The sequence below is a fragment of the Mustela putorius genome, unplaced genomic scaffold, assembly GCF_011764305.1.
Source record: "Mustela putorius furo isolate JIRA1106 unplaced genomic scaffold, ASM1176430v1.1 tig00002044_pilon_pilon_pilon, whole genome shotgun sequence".
Lineage (NCBI taxonomy): Eukaryota > Metazoa > Chordata > Mammalia > Carnivora > Mustelidae > Mustela > Mustela putorius.
Window position 1 is genome coordinate 68,970 of NW_025421931.1, and position 20,041 is coordinate 89,010.

Genomic DNA, 20,041 nt, shown 5'->3' on the forward strand with positions numbered 1-20,041 from the left:
TCATTTTCCTTTGTTTCCATGAATTCTTTTACTTGTTTGTTAATTTCCTGGTTGACCCATGCATTCTTTAATAGGATGCTCTTTAGCGTCCATGTTTTTTATTTTTTCCCAAATTTCCTCTTGTGATTGAGTTCAATTTTCAAGGACTGTGGTCTGGAAATATGCAGGGAATGATCACAGACTTTTGGTACTGGTTGAGACTTGATTTGTGACCCAGTATGTGATCTCTTTTGGAGAAAGCTCCATGTGCACTGGAGAAGAATGTGTATTCTGTGGCTTTAAGATGGAATGCTCTGAATATATCTGTGAAGTCCATCTGGTCCAGTGTGTCATTCAAAGCCCTTGTGCCCTTGTTGATCTGCTTAGATGACCTGTCCATTGCAGTGAGTGAGGTGTACAAGTCCCCTACTATTTATTGTATCATGCTCGATGTGTTTCTTTAATTTTGTTATTAGTTGGCTTATGTAATTGGCTGCTCCCATGTTAGGGGCATAAATCTTGACAATTGTTAGATCTTCTTTTTGGAGAGACCCTTTAATTATGATAGCGTCCTTCCACATCTCTTATGACGGCCTTTGGCTTAAAATCTAATTTGATAAAAGGATTGCCACCCCAGCTTTCTTTTGATGTCCATTAGCACAGTAAATGGTTTTCCACCCCCTCACTTTCAATCTGGAGGTGTTATTGCGTCTAAAATGAGTCTCTTGCAGACACCATATTGATGGGTCTTGCTTTTTTATCCAATCTGATACCTTGTGTCTTTTGATTGGGGAATGTGGCCCATTCACTTTCAGGCTAACTATCGAAAGATATGAATTGAGTGCCATTGTATTACCTGTAATGTCATTGTTTCTGTATATTGTCTCTATTCCTTTCTGGTCTATGACACTTTGGGTCCCTCTCTTTGCTTGCAGGATTCCCGTTAGTATTTCTTGAAGGGCTGGTGTGGTGGTCACAAATTTTTAAATTTCTGTCTGTCCTGGGAACTCTTTATCTCTCCTTCTACTTTGAATGACAGCCTTGCTGGTAACATATTCTTGGCTGCATATTTTTCTGGTTTAGCACCCTGACTATACCATGCCAGTCCTTTCTGGCATGTCCTGAGCTGCTTTCTGGATTTTCTCTTTGTCTCTGAAATTTGCAAACTTCACTACTATATATCAAGGTGTTGGCCTATTCTTATTGAAATTGAAGGGGGTTCTCTGTGCCTCCTGGATTTGAATGACTTTTTTTTCTTCCCCGGATTATGGAGGTTCTCTGCTGTAATTTCTCAGGTACACCTTCTTCCACACCCACTTTCCTCCTCTTCTGGGATCCCTGTTATTCTAATATTGTTTTGCTTTATGGTATTACTCATCTCTTGAATTCTCCCCTCCCCTTGAATTACTGATCCAGTAATTGTTTACCTCTCTTCTTTTCTCAACTTCTTTATTCTCCATCATTTTGTCTTCTTTGTCACTACTTCTCCTTTCTGTGTCATTTATCCTAGCAGTTAGAGCCTCCAATTTTTAAAATTTGAAATAGCTAATATATATTAGTTAATTATAGCTCAGTAAGTCTGTAAAAGATAAGTAGGGTTTTATTTCTCCATTACCCATTATGTACATGATGAATTTTTTAGAATTTCTATTCAATTAGCTGATATATGATATATGTTTCAGATATAGTGTTCAGTTAACCATCTGTTGTATGTAATACCCAGTGCTCTACACATCACATGCCCTCCTTCATGCCCATCACCCAATTACTCCTACCCCCATCCCACCTCCCCTTCAGCAAACGTCTGTTTCCAATAGTTAAGAGTCTCTCATGATTTGTCTCCCTCTTTGATTTCTTCCATTTAGTTTTCCCACCCTTCCACTATGATTCTATGCACTTTTTCTTATATTCCCCATATGTATGAAACCATATGATAATTGCCGTTCTGTGATTGACTTATTTCACTCAGTATAATACCCTCTGTTTCCATCCACTTCAATGTAAATTGTTGAGTTTATCCTTTTTGATGGCTTTGTAATATTCCATTTGCAATATCCCACATCTTCTTAACCCACTGAGCCACCCAGGCGCCTGGTAGCCACATCTTCTTTATCCATTCATCTGTTGATGGACATTTGGGCTGTTTCCACAGTTAGTCTATTGTGGAGATTGCTTCTATAAACATTGCTGTCCAGGTGCCCCTTCAGATCAGTATGTTTGCATCTTTGGGGAAAATACCTTGCAGTACAATTACTGGGTCATATTTTTAACTTCTTGGAGAACCTCCATACTGTTTCCAGAAGTAGAGCTTCCATTTTTTTTATTGCATCCCCTTAATAACCTTTTGATTTCAACTTGGTAATATTTTTGTTCTTTTATTTCTCCAGAAGGGGATTCTCCAGTGTCCTTTGTGTTTTGTTCAAGCCCAGCTAGTATTTTTATACTTGCTATCCTAAACTCTAATTCTGCCATCTTAGTTATATCCATACTGATTAGGTCACTGACAGTCAGTAGTACCTCCTGTTCTCTTATTTCAGGTGAGTTTTTCCATCTAGTCATTCTGTCTAGAGAAGAATAGAAAATGAAGAGAACAAAATACTAAAATAACAACAACAACCCCAGAGAAATATAATCTCTATAAAGCAAATCTCTATAATCTCTATAAACCAAAATAAATAAATAAATAAAATAAAAATTTAAAAAGTGAAAATATAATCAGATGATGAGAACAGAGCAATACACTAGATTTGGGTATATTTTGGTCTGTTTCTTAGAGGAAACTACATCCCAAAATTGTAAAGAAAGAAAAAATATATATATGCAAAAATAAAGTTAAGCACTATGAAAGGACAGAATGTAACTATAAAAATTACAATTAAAAATGTTTAAAAAACCCGAGTTGATAAAATGAGAAATTCGTTGAAATGGAAAAAGATAAAGAAAATTAAACTTGAAAGTTTAAGGAGCCATGGATTCTATATAGTATTTTCCCCCAGCACTAGAGTTTTGCAGTTGTCTGTGATTCCTTAAACTTGATCTTAGCGGGAAGTTCTTGCTGATTTTCTGGGGGAGGGGCCTGTTGCGCTAATTCTCAGAGGTCCTTGCCCTGATGGTATTGCACTGCCCTTGCCAGGGGTCCAGGCTAATTTAGGGCCTCCAGATTCCTCTTTGTGGCTTTCGTTCCCTGACGGTTTTCCACACTGCTTGAGAGGATTAGAATGAAAATGTGAGCCTCCCAGTGTCCAGCCCTAGAGCTGAAAGCAGGCACCCTCCACTCTTCAGTGTGCCCTCACACAGGAGCTATCAATCACTCTCGTCTCCCTGGTTTCTGTATGCACTCTGTGTACACCCAGCCTTTGAACATTTTTATCTGTGGCTGCATTCATGCCAGTCCTCTGGGGGAAGGAGGAGGTCTTGCCCTGGTTCTTCTGCATGTTTGGCCCTGTTCTGAGAGTGGTTACCCAATGGGCTGGGGTTTGTGATTAATGGAAACACTGAGCTGAAAGCCCCCTCCTCTGCTCTTTGATTGCAGCTGGATTCCCTGCTGAAACTCCTGGGAACTCTCCCATACTCAGGCACCCCATTCTGTGTGACCCTGGGGATCCTGAGTTCAGGCAGTTCTACCTAGGATTCTACCCCACTTCTCCACCTGAGTGCTTTTCAAGCAGGGATGTCCGTCACCGGATTAGACTTATAAAAGTTCCTGTTTGCACACCACTGCTGTATCACTTTCTGATAAGCAGTTTATGCATCCCCCCCAACAGTTTATCTTCCCATGTATCCCCTTCGATTCATTTCTCCATCCCACACCTCCTACCTTGCAGAATGTGGTCACTTTTCTATTTGTAGAATTAGAATAGTTCTTTTCTCAGATCTCAGGTTGAGTTCACAGGTGTTTAGAATGATTTGAAAGCTATCTAGCTGAATTCCAGGGACTGGACAAAACTATGGCCCCCTATGCCTCTGCCATATTCCTCTTCTCCCAGAAATTATATATATTTAATAGACCAATATTACTTGTACTTTTTATCAGATTTATCTAAATAGTGTTACATCTCTTTCTTCCATTACCTAAGATTAAAATAAGTAGGGATTTATTTTATTTATGTGATTATCTTTCTATTTAAGCAATCCCTAACTTAGTTTTAGTCTCTAATAGTGCTATTTTAAGTTCACATTTCATAAGCTATATATAATTCCTACAATTATGTGTCTTGTTTAACTTGAACATTATAAATATTTGACTTATTTCAGATGCAGCAGGAGTTGGAAAAAAATATAACTAGAGAACTAGAAGAAGGTATGTTGCCAAATTTCCGAATTAAGATGGTCATTGATTTCTGAAATATCCTATGAATGGTAAATCCATTGTTTTCTCTTGTTTGTATAACAATAGGTACTATATTAATTTTTTAAATATATATCTAATAAAAATAGAAAACATAAACATAATGAGGAACATACTTATTCCTCATTTAGTCATCGTTTTTCAGACTTAAAGAAAAAATCTCCAAATGTCCATTTATCTGTTATTTCAAGCTGTAATCTTCCTTCACTTCTGCCATCCCTCTGGAACTGTCAACCTGAATATGCGGGCTTTCTTAAATCCTTGTTTCTGCTAATGATATAAAACCAAAATTAAAAAAAGAAAAAAGAAAAAAGCAGTCTTGTCTTAGGTGATACTTAGTTAAGCAATTATGGTTCAAATGGCCTTTACTTGACAGGTGACATTTAAACCTCCAGCCGTTGATTTTGTCATTGATTTACCTTTTGCCATTGGGTAAAATTCCAAGCTCCATACATGGAATAAAAACACCCAAATCAGTTTGGTTCTTGTCAGCTTTTTCAGCCTTCTTTACCACTAACATTTACCCTACTCTGCTGCTTTGCTCTTGCACCTCTTCAGCATTGACTTCTTGCAATTCCACAAGTGTTCTTCCTCACTCTCTGTATATGTTCTTTGTATATGCATCTTCCCTCCACCTGGCATGCTTCTTCCCTGTCCTTCAGATATCAGCTTACATATCCCCTCCACCAAAAAGCAGACAATATTCATAGAAAACAAGGATTTTCCTTCTCTGTGTTCTTCTGTTCAACTCTGAAAATTGCCTGTTTGATTTTTCAGTCTGTCGTACATGATTATTCACGGGTGGGCTCTGTTATCATCTTGTAATGAGAAAAACAGAAGCTCTGATATTTATCCACAATAGCAATTACCTCAGTGGGCAACTGTGAGCAAAATATATTTAAAAGTAATCTTGTATTTTATATTGTAGCTGTATTAGATGTTTTTCATTCCTCATAACACTCATAAGGCTTCAACTTTGTTTTTTTTACTAACATTTAGTTAAGAATGAAGTATTTTAGATAAAGACTGTAATTATTTTCCTTTTCAGGTTTTGCTGTATTGGAATCAGGCTCATCTGGTGGGGCCACCTCTTTAGAATCTACTTTTGAAACACATATAAATTGTGATGACGTACTGAAATCACACAGAGAGTACTCAGAGTTTCTGAAGAAAAAGTATAGCATCTGAAACATAAATAGTAGAAATTTATTTTCTGGATGGTTATAAAACATTTTAATAGTTTCCTATTAAATGGATGATATGCACAAATCTTTCTTAAAGGAAAATATTTTTGGATCATGTGTGTAATGAAAGTTTATATAATATTTTAAGCTATGTTTCTTGGTAGCTAATTAACTTTTAAACAGATTTTTTTAATATGGGAATCATCATTATTGGGTTTTACATGCTTCAGGCTCCAAATGCCAGCTTTCTAAACAGCACCCAACCAACCAAGTTTTCATGAATACTTCAGTCATGTTAATTGATAACTTTTTGGTATTTTCCAATGTTTATTACTACATATGAACCTAGAGATTTAGACAGACATTAATTTTAAGACAGAGAGTCTTAAAATTAGAGGAAAAAAAATAACATTTACCCCAGAACCATTTGCAAGACAATTGTTAAATTATGCCTGATTCCCATAGCATTTATATCCTACAAATCAGTACATTCCACATAACTACTGTACAACCTTTTCAATCAGACAATTCTAAAACAGTTGACCCTTGAATAATTGCAGGGGTTAAGGGCACTGACCATTTGCAGTCAATAATATGTGAATAACTTTTGACTTCCCAGGCACTTGAGTACTAATCTGCTATTGACCAGAAATCTAACTTTTACAAAAACAGTTAATTAGCCTGTGTTTTGTTTGTTATATGTATTCCATATTATATTTTTATAATAAGCTAGAAAAGAAAGTGTTATTAAAATCACAAGGAAGGGGGGACAAAATGGCGGGGAAGTAGGAAGAGGTGTCTTTTCAGCCTGTACCCCAAAGTGAGCTGATTACCTAACAAAGAACTCTAATCACCCATGAAATCAGCCTGAGATCAGAATTATACACGTCTGGATCTCTACAGGGGCAGAAGATGCCAGTGGGCAGATAAAGCTGAGTGGGAAAGTTGGACTGATATGGGAAGATAAACAAAAGGGGGAGGGAGCCACCAGAGGTGACTGGTTGGAAAGTAATACCCCAATCAAGCAAGAGTGCCCTGCATCTGGGATCCAGCATTAACTTAGAGACTGGTTGAAAGCACTCCAAAAGAGCAAGGAATTGTGGGGGGAAATTGTCGGAATCGGGGTTGCTAGGGACAGGGGCTTAAGTCCCCAGTCCCAAGACGGCCTCCACTGGTTCTAAGACAGAGAGAGTGGGGAGGAGAAACCAGCTCTTGGTCCCTAAGCCGCCAGCGCACCTGAGAACCATGGGGTCCATTTCCTGTGAGGAGATGGGAGCCACGCTGGGAGGCAGAATGGGGGAGCCCTGCTATAGAGTCTGAGATACTCCCCTGAGAGAGATACAAAGGCCCAGCCAGTGCTCTTTGATACCCGCCATTGTTTCAGACCAAACTCTCCCCCCAGAGAGGTTCACGGAGGGCCCAGCCAGTGCTCTTTGATATGCGCCATTGTTTCAGACCAAACTCTCCCCCCAGAGAGGTTCGTGGAGGGCCCAGCCTGGTGCTTTAGGACCTGCACCCCATTCTCAGAGCCTGAGACCCATGGTCGACCCACAGTCTCCCCTGAAATTGGTGCGTGCAAGCAAGCCGGGCGCTCTTAGACACAGAAAGACCAGGCACTCCCAGCCTGGGCCAGCGGGAAAATTTCAGTGTGCTATTGCTGCTTGGAACCTCTCTGGTGGTCTGGAGCTGCCCAGACAGCTGCCACTGCCTTGGCTTTGGGTACAAGGAAAAGATCTTATATCCCCAGGGACCGCGACTTGGAACCTGCTCTGCCAGCAGCCAAGGGGGAACTTATTTAGGCTCTGCAGCCAGACTGAGGCTTCTCTCTGAGAGGGAGATCAGGGTACGGTTTGCTTTCCTGTAAAACTACAAAAACCATCAAAAGCAGTCAAAGTGAGAGAAAAAAAAAAGTCCACAAACATAAGAACCGCCAGAGAACAAAACAAAAAAAAAAAAAAAAAAAAAACAGTTTCCTCAGAGCCCACCCCCTTGAGGGCAACGGGAGGACTTAACACAAGGAACAACATTGACTGAAAACCCACTTGGCAGACCCTTCCCCCAGAAAACAAACCAAGAAAGAAAAAAAGAGGGGGGAAATAATACAAGAGAACAACCACTAACTCATAGGAAAACTTTTATTTTTCACTTGTTCCCACTATTCTGGTTCATTTTTTTATACATAGGTAATTTTTTTAAACCTATTTACCATCACAGCGAGCTGTACATCAAATTTCATAATAACCTTATAACCTGAACTTTTTGATACATACACCTATGTTTTCCTTTTGCATTTCTATTTTTTGAATTCTTTTTTTTTAATTTTAGTTTAGCTTAGTCTAGTTTATTCCTTTTTACTTTTATCTTCTAATATTCATACAGAGTTAAACTTCAAAGTAAGTTTGAATCAATACTACCTTTCCCCAATCAATACTACCCCTATAGGTAAACCAATTTTTAATCCCCCTTTATCTTAGGAAAGTTGAGTCCTTCAACAAAGATACAGGATACATCCAGGAATAATCAAAACAAACTTCCTCACACACACTGAGAATTTATAACCACTCTCCCATCTTTTTCTTCCACCAGTGTTTCTGTGTTTTTGTGTTTGTCCTGATAGCATATAAATCTTACACTTGGGGTTCCTTTTGATGAGGTTCTTCCTTTATTTGCATATATATTTTTTTTCTCTTGTCATACACTTGTATCAGTCTTTTTGTTTGTCTGTTTTTGTTTGTCTACTTCATAATTCTTACCTTGGGGCCCATTTATGCTGAACCTTCTCTTTCATCTTCCCTTTATTTTCTGTCTCTCTCTCTCTCTTTTTTTGCTTTTCTTCTTTTTTTTTCTTTTTCTTTTCTTTTGTCTCTCATTTGGGTGGGGAATCTTGATTACTCAGAAGTGTTCCAGGGTGCACCTTGACTGCACCACAGTTGATACATCCAGCTACATCTGTTCAGTCATCTCCCACCAAAATGATTAGGAGGAGGAATGCCCAATAGAAGAAAAATACAGAGGATGGACCTTCTGCAACAGAGCCAACGGCTATCAACATAGACAATATGTCGGAAAGAGAATTGAGGCTAACAATTATCCAGGCAATAGCTAGGTTGGAGAAAGCCATGGATGACCAAACGGAATTGATTAGGGCCAAGCTGAAAGCGATGAGAGATGATGTTCACAATGTTAGGGCGGAGCTTAAAGCTACCAGGGAGGAGGTTCACAATGCTCTCAATGAGTTCCAATCTAATCTAAACTCTCTCAAAGCTAGGGTAACTGAGACAGAAGATAGGAATAGTGATCTGGAGTACAAACAGAGAGAAAGGATCAGGAGGAAGCCTGGAACAAACAGCTTAGAAACCATGAAAACTTCATCAGGGAAATAAATGATGCCATGAAGCGTTCCAACGTCAGAATTATTGGAATCCCTGAAGGGAAGGAGAAAGAAAGAAATCTAGAAGATATAGTGGAACAAGTCCTTCGTGAAAATTTTCCCAATTTCGCGAATGGAACCAGCATTCATGTACTAGACGCTGAACAGTCTCCACCCAAGATTATACATTCCAAAAAAAATCACGACACCTGATAGTCAAATTGAGTAATTATAATTGTAGGTATAATCTCTTGAAAACCGCTAGGTCAAAGAGGCTCCTTACTTACAGAGGGAAACCCATCAGAATAACATCAGACCTGTCCACAGAGACCTGGCAAGCCAGAAAAGGCTGGCAAGATATATACAGGGCACTAAATGAGAACATGCAGCCAAGAATACTTTATCCAGAAAGACTGACATTCAAAATAGATGGAAATATAAAGAGTTTCCAAGACTGGCAATGCTTAAAAGACTATGCAACCACCAAGCCGACACTGCAGAAAATATTAAGGGGGGTTTAATAAAAGAGTAAAAATACTAAGAATAGCATTGAACAGAAATATAGAGACAGTCTACAGAAAGAAAGACTTCAAAGGTAACACAATGTCAATAAAAACATATCTATCAATAATCACTCTCAATGTGAATGGCCTAAAGTGCCCCTAAAACAGCACAGGGTTGCAGATTGGATAAAACGACAGGACCCATCTATATGTTGTCTACAAGAGACCCATTTTGAACCTAAAGATATACCCAGACTGAAAGTGAAGGGATGGAGAAGCATTTTTCATGCCAATGGGCCTCAAAAGAAGGCTGGGGTAGCGATTCTCATATCAGAGAAATTAGACTTCAAACTAAAGACTGTAGTCAGAGATAAAGAAGTACACTACATAATCTTTAAAGGGACTATCCACCAGGATGATCTAACAATTGTAAATATCTATGCTTCCAATATGAGAGCAGCCAATTACTTAAGAAAACTGTTAATCAAGATAAAGAGTCATATTGATATGAATACACTAATCGTAGGAAATCTTTTTTTTCTTTTTTTTAAAGATTTTATTTAATTATTTGACAGAGAGAGATCACAAGTAGGCAGAGAGGCAGGCAGAGAGAGGAGGAAGCAGGCTCCCTGCTGAGCAGAGAGCCCAATGCGGGACTTGATCCCAGGACCCTGAGATCACGACCCGAGCCGAAGGCAGCGGCTCAACCCACTGAGCCACCCAGGCGCCCTAATCGTAGGAAATCTTAACATGCCTCTCTCAGAAATAGACAGATCATCGAAGCAGAAAATCAATAAAGAAACAAGAGCATTGAATGACACATTGGACCAAATGGACCTCACAGATATATGCAGAACATTCCACCCTAAAACAACAGAATACTCATTCTTCTCAAGTGCACATGGAACCTTCTCCAGAATAGACCACATACTGGGTCACAAATCATGACTCAACTGATACCAAAAGACTGAGATGATTCCCTGCGTATTCTCAGATCACAATGCTTTGAAACTGCAGCTCAATCACAAGGAAAAAGTTCAGAAGGAACTCAAACACCTGGAAGCTAAAGGCTACCTTGGTTAAGAATGCTTGCATCAACCAGGAGATCAAAGAAGAACCGAAACAATTCATGGAAACCAATGACAATGAAGACACTTTGGTCCAAAACCTATGGGATACAGCAAAGGCAGTCCTAAGGGGGAAATACATAGCCATCCAAGCCTACCTCAAAAAAACAGAAAATCCAGAATACACCAGCTGTCTCTACACCTTAATTGAAGAATCAACAACAAATCAAACCAACTCCACACATAAGAGGGGAAATCATCAAGATTAGAGCTGAGTTTGATGAGGTAGAAACCAGAGATACAGTAGAACATATCAATGAAACTAGAAGCTGGTTTTTTGAAAGAATCAATAAGATCAATAAACCATTGGCCACACTAATCCAAAAGAAAAGAGAGAAAGCCCAAATTCATAAAATTATGAATGAAAAGGGAGAGATCACTACTAAAATCAAGGAAGTGGAAACAACCATCAGAAGTTATTATCAACAGTTATATGCCAATAAGCTTAGCAACCTAGATGAAATGGATGCATTCCTGGAAAACTATAAACTCCCAAAATTGAACCAGGAAGAAATCGACAACCTGAATAGACTGATATCTAGTAACGAGATTGAAGCAGTGATCAAAAACCTCCCAAAGAAAAAGAGCCCAGGACCTGACGGATTCCCTGGGGAATTCTACCAAACTTTCAAAGAAGAAATAACACCTATTCTCCTGAAGCTGTTTCAAAAAATTGAAGCAGAAGGAAAACTTCCAGACTCTTTCTATGAAGCCAGCATTACCTTGATCCCCAAACCAGGCAAAGACCCTACCAAAAAGGAGAATTTCAGACCAATATCACTGATGAATATGGATGCTAAGATTCTCAACAAGATCCTAGCCAACAGGATCCAACAGCACATTAAAAAGAGTATGCACCATGACGAGGTGGGATTCATCCCTGGGCTACAAGTATGGTTCAACATTCGCAAATCAATCATGTGATAGAACAAATTAATATGAGAAGAAAGAAGAACCACATGGTCCTCTCAATTGATGCAGAAAAAAGCATTTGACAAAATCCAGCATCCGTTCCTGATTAAAACGCTTCAAAGAATAGGAATAGAGGGAACATTCCTGAACCTCATCAAATCTATCTATGAAAGACCCACAGCAAATATCATCCTCAATGGGAAAAAGCTTGCAGCCGTCCCGTTGAGATCAGGAACAAGACAAGGATGCCCACTTTCACCACTCTTGTTCAACATAGTATTAGAAGTCCTCGCAAAAGCAATCAGACAACAAAGAGAAATAAAAGGTATCCAAATTGGCAATGAAGAAGTCAAACTCTCTCTCTTCACAGATGACAGGATTATATGGAAAACCCAAAAGACTCCACCCACAAACTACTAGAACTCATACAGCAATTCAGCAACGTGGCAGGATACAAAGTCAATGTGCAGAAATCAGTGGCTTTCTTATACACTAACAATGAAAATATAAAAAGGGAAATTAGAGAATCTATTCCATTTCCTATAGCACAAAGAACCATAAGATACCTGGGAATAAACCTAACCAAAGAGGTAAAGGATCTGTACTTGAGGAACTACAGAACACTCATGAAAGAAATTGAAGACACAAAAAGATGGAAGACCATTCCATGCTCTTGGATCAGAAGAATAAACATTGTTAAAATGTCTATACTGCCTAGAGCAATCTATACTTTTAATGTCATTCTGATCAAAATTCTACCAGTATTCTTCAAAGAGCTGGAGCAAATAATCCTAAAAATTTGTATGGAATCAGAAGAGACCCCGAATCACTAAGGAAATGTTGAAAAACAAAAATAAAGCTGGGGGCATCATGTTACCTGATTTCAAGCTTTATTACAAAGCTGTGATCACCAAGACAGCATGGTACTAGCATAAAAACAGACAGACAGACCAGTGGAACAGAGTAGAGAGCCCAGCTATGGACCCTCAACTCTATGGTCAATTAATCTTCGACAAAGCAGGAAAAAATATACAGTGGAAAAAAGACAGTCTCTTCAATAAATGGTGCTGGGAAAACAGGACAGCTATATGTAGAAGAATGAAACTCGACCATTCTCTTACACCGTACACAAAGATAAACTCAAAATGGATAAAAGACCTCAATGTGAGACAGGAATCCATCAGAATCCTAGAGGAGAATATAGGCTGTAATCTCTTCTTTATCAGCCACAGCAACTTCTTTCAAGATATGTCTCCAAAGGCAAAGAAAACAAAAGCGAAAATAAACTTTTGGGACTTCATCAAAATCAAAAGCTTCTGCACAGCAAAGGAAACAGTCAACAAAACAAAGAGGCAACCCACGGAATGGGAGAAGATATTTGCAAATGACATTACAGACAAAAGTTTGATATCCAGGATCTATAATGAACTCCTCAAACTCAACACACCTGAAACAGGCAAACATATCAAAAAATGGGCAGAAGATATGAGCAGACACTTCTCCAGTCAAGACATACAAATGGCTATCAGACACATGAAAAAGGGTTCATCATCACCAGCCCTCAGGGAGATCCAAATTAAAACCACATTGAAATTTCACCTTACACCAGTTAGAATGGTCAAAATTAACAAAACAGGAAATAACATGTGTTGGAGAGGATGTGGAGAAAGTGAAACCCTCTTCCACTGTTGGTGGGAATGCAAGTTGGTGCAGCCTCTTTGGAGAACAGTGTGGAGATTCCTCAAGAAATTAAAAATAGAACTTCCCTATGACCCTGCAATTGCACTCCTGGGTATTTACCCCAAAGATACAGATGTCGTGAAAAGAAGGGCCATCTGTACCCCAATGTGTATAGCAACAATGGCCACGGTCGCCAAACTGTGGAAAGAACCAAGATGCCCTTCAACGGATGAATGGATAAGGAAGATGTGGTCCATATACACTATGGAGTATTATTCTTCCATCAGAAAGGATGAATACCCAACTTTTGTAGCAACATGGACGGGACTGGAAGAGATGATGCTGAGTGAAATAAGTCAAGAGGTACCAAATGCTGCTGAGAATGTGGAGGAAAGGAACCCTAATTTATTGTTGGTGGGAATGTAAACTGTTACAGTTACCACTGGAAACCATACGGAGGTTCCTCAAGAAATTAAAAACAGAACTAACATAGGATCCATGAGTCCCACTTCTGGTATATGTACCCAAAGAAAATTCAATTATCTCAAAAAGATATCTATTCTCCTATGTTCACAGCAGTATTCACAACAGCAGTATTCACAACAGCCAAGGTACAGGAAAAAGCCTGTTTTCATTAATGGATGAATGGATAATATATATATATATATATATATATATATATATATATATATATATATATATATGGAATATTAGCCTTTGAATAAAGGAAATCCTACCATTTGCAAGAACATGAATAGATTCGAAGGCATTATGCTAAATAAAGCAAGTGAGAGAAAGACAAATACTGCATGATACCATGTATATGTGGAACCTACAAAAGTTTTTTTTAAGTTGAACTCATATAAAAAGAGCAGAATGGTGGTTGAAGGGGCTGGAGAGTGGGGAAAATGTGTAGAGGTTTGAGAGAAGGACACAAGCTTTTAGTTGCAACATGAATGCAGTTTGAAGATCTAATGTGTAACATGGTGGCTATAGTTGATAATTCTGTGTTGTTTAATTGAAATTTGCTACGAAACTAAAACAACTGTTCTCACTAAATAAATAAATAAGTAAATATGTGGGGGGGCAGAATGTATTAATTAGATTGTGAGAATCCTTTCAATAGTATACATATATCAATCTGTCACACTGCACATTTTATTTTTTTTTAGAGTTTTTGTTTGAATTCTAGTCAGTTAACATGCAGTGCAATATTAATTTCAGGAGTAGAATTCAGTGATTTATCACTTACATAAAACACCCAGCGCTCATCACACCAAGTGCTCTCTTTAATACCCACCATCCATCTAGCTCATCCTCTATGCACCTCCCTCCATCACCACTGTGTTTGTTCTCTATAGTTAAGAGTCTCTTATTGTTTGAGGCACACCTGGGTGGCTCAGTTGGTTAAGCACTTGCCTTTAGCTCCAGTCATGATCTCAGGGTCCTGGGATGGAGCCCCACATTGGGCTCCCTGCCCAGCTGGGAGCCTGCTTCTCCTTGTCCCCTTGCCTCCTCCCCCCTGCTCATGCTCTGTCTCTCTCTCTCAAAGAAATAAATAAAATCTTTAAAAAAAAAATAGAGTCTCTTATGGTTTGGTTCCCTCTCTTCTTTCCCCTCCCATATGTTCATCTGTTTTGTTTCCTAAATTCCACATATGAGTGGAATCACATGGTATGTCTTTTTCTGACTGATTTATTTTGATTATCATAATACACTCTAGTTCCAACCACATCTGTGCAAATGGTAAGATTTTATTCTATTTGATGGCTGAGTAATATTCCATTATACATATATACTACATCTTCTCTATCCATTCATCAGGCAATGGACATAGTTTGACTATTGTTGATAAAGCTGCTATAAACATCAGGAGAACTCTACCTCTTTGAATCTGTAGTTTTGTATCCTTTGGGTAAATAACAAGTAGTACAATTGCTAGATCATAGGGTAGCTCTATTTTTAACTTTCTGAAGAAACTCCATACTGTTTTCCAGAGTAGCTGCACCAGTTTTCATTCCCACCAAAAGTGTAAGGGGTTTCCCCATTCTCCACATCCTTGTCCATTGTTAATTTTAGCCATTCTGGCAGGCATGAGGTGGTATCTCAATATGGTTTTGATTTGCAATTCCCTGATGGAGAATGATCTTGAATATCTTTTCATGTGTCTGTTAGTCATCCAGATGTCTTCTTTGTAAAGGTGTCTATTCATATCTTCCTCCCATTTCTTAGCTGGATTATTTGTTTTCTGGGTGTTTAGTTTGGTAAATTCCTTATAGATTTTAGATACTACCCCTGTATCAGATATGCCATTTGCAAATATCTTCTCCCATTCCATAGGCTGCCTTTTAGTTTCATTGTTTCCTTCACTGTGCACAAGCTTTTTATCTTGGTGAAGTCCCAATAGTTCATTTTTGGTTTTGTTTACCTTGCCTCTGGTGCCAAGGTCAAAGAGGTTCCTGCCTATGTTCTCCGCCAGGAGTTTGATGGTTTCCTATTTCACATTTCAGTCCTTCAACCATTTTGAATTAACTTTTATGTATGGTGTAAGAAAGTGCTCCAGTTTCATTCTTCTGCATGTTGTTATCCAGTTTTTCCAAGCCATTTGTTGAATATCCATTGGATATTCTTTCCGGCATTATTTAAGATTAGTTCACCATGTAGTTGGGGATCCATTTCCAGGTTATCTCTTCTGTTCTATTGATCTACATATCTGTTTTTGTGCCTGTAGTATACGGTCTTGATGACTACAGCTCTGTAATGTAGCTTGATATCTAGAATCACAATGCCTTCAGTTTTGCTTTTCCTTGTTCAGGAGTGCTTTGGTTACTCAAGGTCTTTTGTAGTTTCATATGAATTTTAAGATTATTTGTTCTAGTTCTATGAAAAACACAGGTGGTATTTTGATAGGGATTGTGTTAAATGTGTAGATTGCTTTTGGTAGCATAGACATTTTAACAACATTGTTTCCAATCCATGAGCATGGAAAGTTTTTCCAATTATTTTTGTCTTCTTCAATTTAATTCATAAGTTTTCTGTAATTTTCTGTGTACAGTCTCTAGTTTTCTGTATACAGTCTGTAGTTTTCTGAACACAGACCTTTTCCCTCTTTGTTTAGATTTATTCCTAAGTATCTATTTTTTATGCAATTGCAAATGGTATCAATTCCTTAATTTCTTTTTCTGCTGCTTTATTGGTGTATAGAAATATAACAGGTTTCTGTATATTGATTTTATGTCCTGTGACTTTGCTGAATTCATGTATTAGTTATAGCAAATTTTTTTGGTGGAGTCTTTTCGGTTTTCTTTTTTTCAGATTTTATTTATTTATTTGACAGACAGAGATCACAAGTAGACAGAGAGGCAGGCAGAGAGAGAGGAGGAAGCAAGTTCCCTGCTGAGCAGAGAGCCTGATGTGGGGCTCGATCCCAGGACTCTGGGATCATGACCTGAGTCAAAGGCAGAGGCTTTAACCCACTGAGCCACCCATGCGCCCCTCTTTCAGATTTTCTACATAGGGTATCATGTAATCTTCAAATAGTGAAGCTTGATTTCTTCCTTGACAATTTGGATGCATTTTATTTCTTTTTGTTGTCTGATTGCTGAGGCTAAGACTGCCAGTACTATGTCAAATAGTAATGGTGAGAGTGAATATCCATCTTGTTCCTGACCATAGGGGGAAAGCTCTCAGTTTTTCCCAGTTCAGGTTGATATTAGCTGAGCGTCTTTCTTATATGACTACTATGATATTGTGGTATGATCCATCTAATATCTACTTCGTTGAGGGTTTTTATAAAGAACAGATGCTGGGGGCGCCTGAGTGGCTCAGTGGGTTAAAGCCTCTGCTTTTGGCTCAGGTCATGATTTCAGGGTCCTGGGATGGAGCCCCGCATTGGGCTCTCTGCTCAGCAGGGAGCCTGCTTCCCCCTCTCTCTCTGCCTGCCTCTCTGCCTACTTGTGATCTCTGTCTGTCAAATAAATAAAATCTAAAAAAAAAAAAAGAACAGATGCTGTATTTTGTCAAGTGTTTTTTTTTTCTGCCTCCATTCAGAGAATCATGTGGTTCTTATCCTTTTATTAATGTGGTGTATTATATTGATTTGTGAATATTGAACCATTCCTGCAACACAGGAATAAACCCACTTGATTATGGTGAACACTTCTTTTAATGTATTATTCAATTTTTTTGCTAGTCATGTTCATCAGAGACACTGGACTGTAGTTCTCCTTTTTAGTGGGGTGTTTGGCTTTCACATTGTACATTTTAAAGATAAAAAAATTTTTTAAAAAGAACAAAAATGTAGTCATTCCCATTGTCTGCTTAGTGGTCCCTACCCTTAACCTTTATTTCTTTTTAAAAGCAGATCCTCAGGCACCTGGGTGGCTAGTCTTGAGCACCTGCCTTCAGCTCAGGTCATGATCCCAGGGTCCTGGGATCAAGTCCCACAACAGGCTCCGCATTCTGTGGGAAGCCCCACTTCTTCTCCCACTCCTCCTGCTGTGTTCCCTCTCTCACTGTGTCTCTGTCAAATAAATATATAAAATCTTAAAAAAAACCCTCAGTTAATGAACTAAAAAAAACATATTCTCAAATAATGAAAAACTAATTATTTTAATAGATTTTTTAAAAACCCAAAGAAAATGTATTTTAAAATACAATTACCCCAATTTAAATTCCTATTCATAGGTCAGACAGTAGCCTGGATACATCAGAGTGACAACTAGGAAAATGGAAGAAATAATTGAGAATATAAGGAGAAAGACCAAAAACAACCGTGGAAACATGAAAAAGAGGTTAAGAGATATGAAGTTTAGATTAAGTCTAAATATCTTTTGAGACACCAAATCATAGATTCAAAAAGCCAAATGAAATTTATCATGTTGTTAGACAGGATACAGTATATCATAAATTTTTGTTGTACTGTTCAATGATTTATTAGTTGCACATAACAGCCAGTGCTCATCCCAACACATGCCCGCCTTAATACCAATCACCCAGTTTTTCCCTCGTTTGTTTCCCGGAGTCCAGAGTCTCTCATGGTTTGTCTCCCTCTCTGATTTCATCCCATTCCATTTTCCCTCCCTTCCCTGTGGTCCTCAACTCTATTCTTTATCTTCCACATATGAGTGAAACCATATGGTAATTGTCTTTCTCTGCCTGACTGATTTCACTTAGCACAATCCCCTCCAGTTCCATGTCAATGCAAAAGTAGGTATTCATCCTTTCTGATGGCTGAGTAATAGTCCATTGTATATATAAACCACATCTTTATCCATTCATCTGTTGAAGGGCATCATGGTTCCTTCCACTGTTTGGCTCTTATGGACATTGCAGTTATGAACATTGGGGTGCTGTGCCCCTTCATTTTTCTACATCCTTATCTTTGGGGTAAAGACTTGGTGGTGCAATTGGTGGGTCACAGGGTAGCTCTACTTTAAACGTCTTGAGGAACCTCCACACTGTTTTCCAGAGTGGCTGTACCAGCTTGCATTTCCACCAACAGCACAAGAGGATTCCCCTTTCTCCATAACCTCACCAACACTTGTTTCCTATCTTGTTAATTCTGGCCATTCTAACCGGTGTAAGGTGGCATCTCATTGTGGTTTTTGATATGAATTTCCCTGATGGCTAGTGAAGTTGAATATTTTTTCATGTGTCTGTTAGCCATTTGGATGTCTTCTTTGCAGAAGTGTCTGTTCATGTCTTCTGCTCATTTCTTGACTGGATTGTTTGGTTTTTGGGTGTTGAATTTGAGAAGTTCTTTATAGATCTAGGATATCAGCCCTTAATCCAAAATGCCATTTGCAAAGATCTTCTCCCATTCTGTGGATTGTCTCTTAGTTTTGTTGACTGTTTTCTTTGCTGTGCAAAAAGTTATCTTGGTGCAAGTCCCAAAAGTGCATTTTGCTTCTGTTTCCCCTACCTTTAGAGAGGCATCTTGAAAGAAGTTGTGGCCAGTGTCAAAGAGGTTACTGCCTATGTTCTCCTCTAGGATTTTGGTGGATTCCTGTCTCATGTTGAGGTCTTTCATCCATTTTATCCTTGTGTACGCTGTAAGAGAATGGTCTAATTTCATTCTTCTGCATGTTGTTGTAGAGTTTTCCCAGCACCATTTATTGAAGAAAATATCTTTTTTCCATTGGATGTTCTTTCTTGCTTTGTCGAAGATTAGTTGATCATAAAGTCCATTTCTTGGCTCTCTATTCTTCTCTTTTGAGCTGTGTGTCTGCTTTTGTGCCAATACCATACTGTCTTGATGACAATGGCTTTGTAATATAGCTTGAAGTCAGGCATTGTGATGCCTCAGTTTTGGTTTTCTTTTTCAACATTCCTTTGACTATTTGGGTTTTTTTCTGGTTCCACACAGATTTTAGAATTATTTGTTTTAGCTCTGTGAAAAATGTGTATGATATTTTGATAGGGATTGTATTGAAAGTGTAAATTGTGCTCTGGGAAGCACAAACATTTTAAAGATGTTTGTTCTTCCAATCCATGAGTATAGGATGTGATTTCATCTCCTCAATTTCCTTCAAAAATGTTCTGTAGTTTCTAGAGTATAGATCCTTTGCCTCTTTGGTTAGGCTTATTCCTAGGTATATCATGGTTTTTGGAGCTGTTTTAAATGAAATTCTAATTGGATCATTATTAAGATAAATAATAAGACACCCAAATCTAGACACATAAGAGCATACCTGCAGTAAACAAACAAAAAAAAATTTTCCCCATAAGTAAAATCTTTAAAGTAACCAAAAATTGTGGGAAAAAGGAGCAGAGTGGGGAATAGATTATGTGCAAAGGAGAAACAGGTAGACACCTGATTTCTAAAGAGCAATTATGAAAGACAAAGGGCAGTGTAATGACATTTTCTGTATGATTAAAGAAAATAACTATTCACCTAGGATTTTCTATGTAGTGAAAATGTATATTGAAACTAAGAG

General features: G+C 38.3%; 1 protein-coding gene across 3 annotated transcripts in view; it reads left to right on the top strand.

The window, feature by feature from the left end:
- LOC123394223 (ankyrin repeat domain-containing protein 26-like) overlaps window positions 1–5,596 on the top strand; it is a 68,080-nt gene extending 62,484 nt beyond the window's left edge. For 2 of the 3 annotated variants that reach the window (XR_006608957.1, XR_006608959.1), the window contains 2 exons: window positions 4,234–4,279; window positions 5,376–5,596. The gene's annotated coding sequence lies outside the window, so the exon portion shown is untranslated. Of the gene's footprint in view, window positions 1–4,233; window positions 4,339–5,375 lie in introns of all 3 variants that reach the window. The other variant, XR_006608958.1, reaches the window with a different exon arrangement.
- Window positions 5,597–20,041: the final 14,445 nt, after the last annotated feature.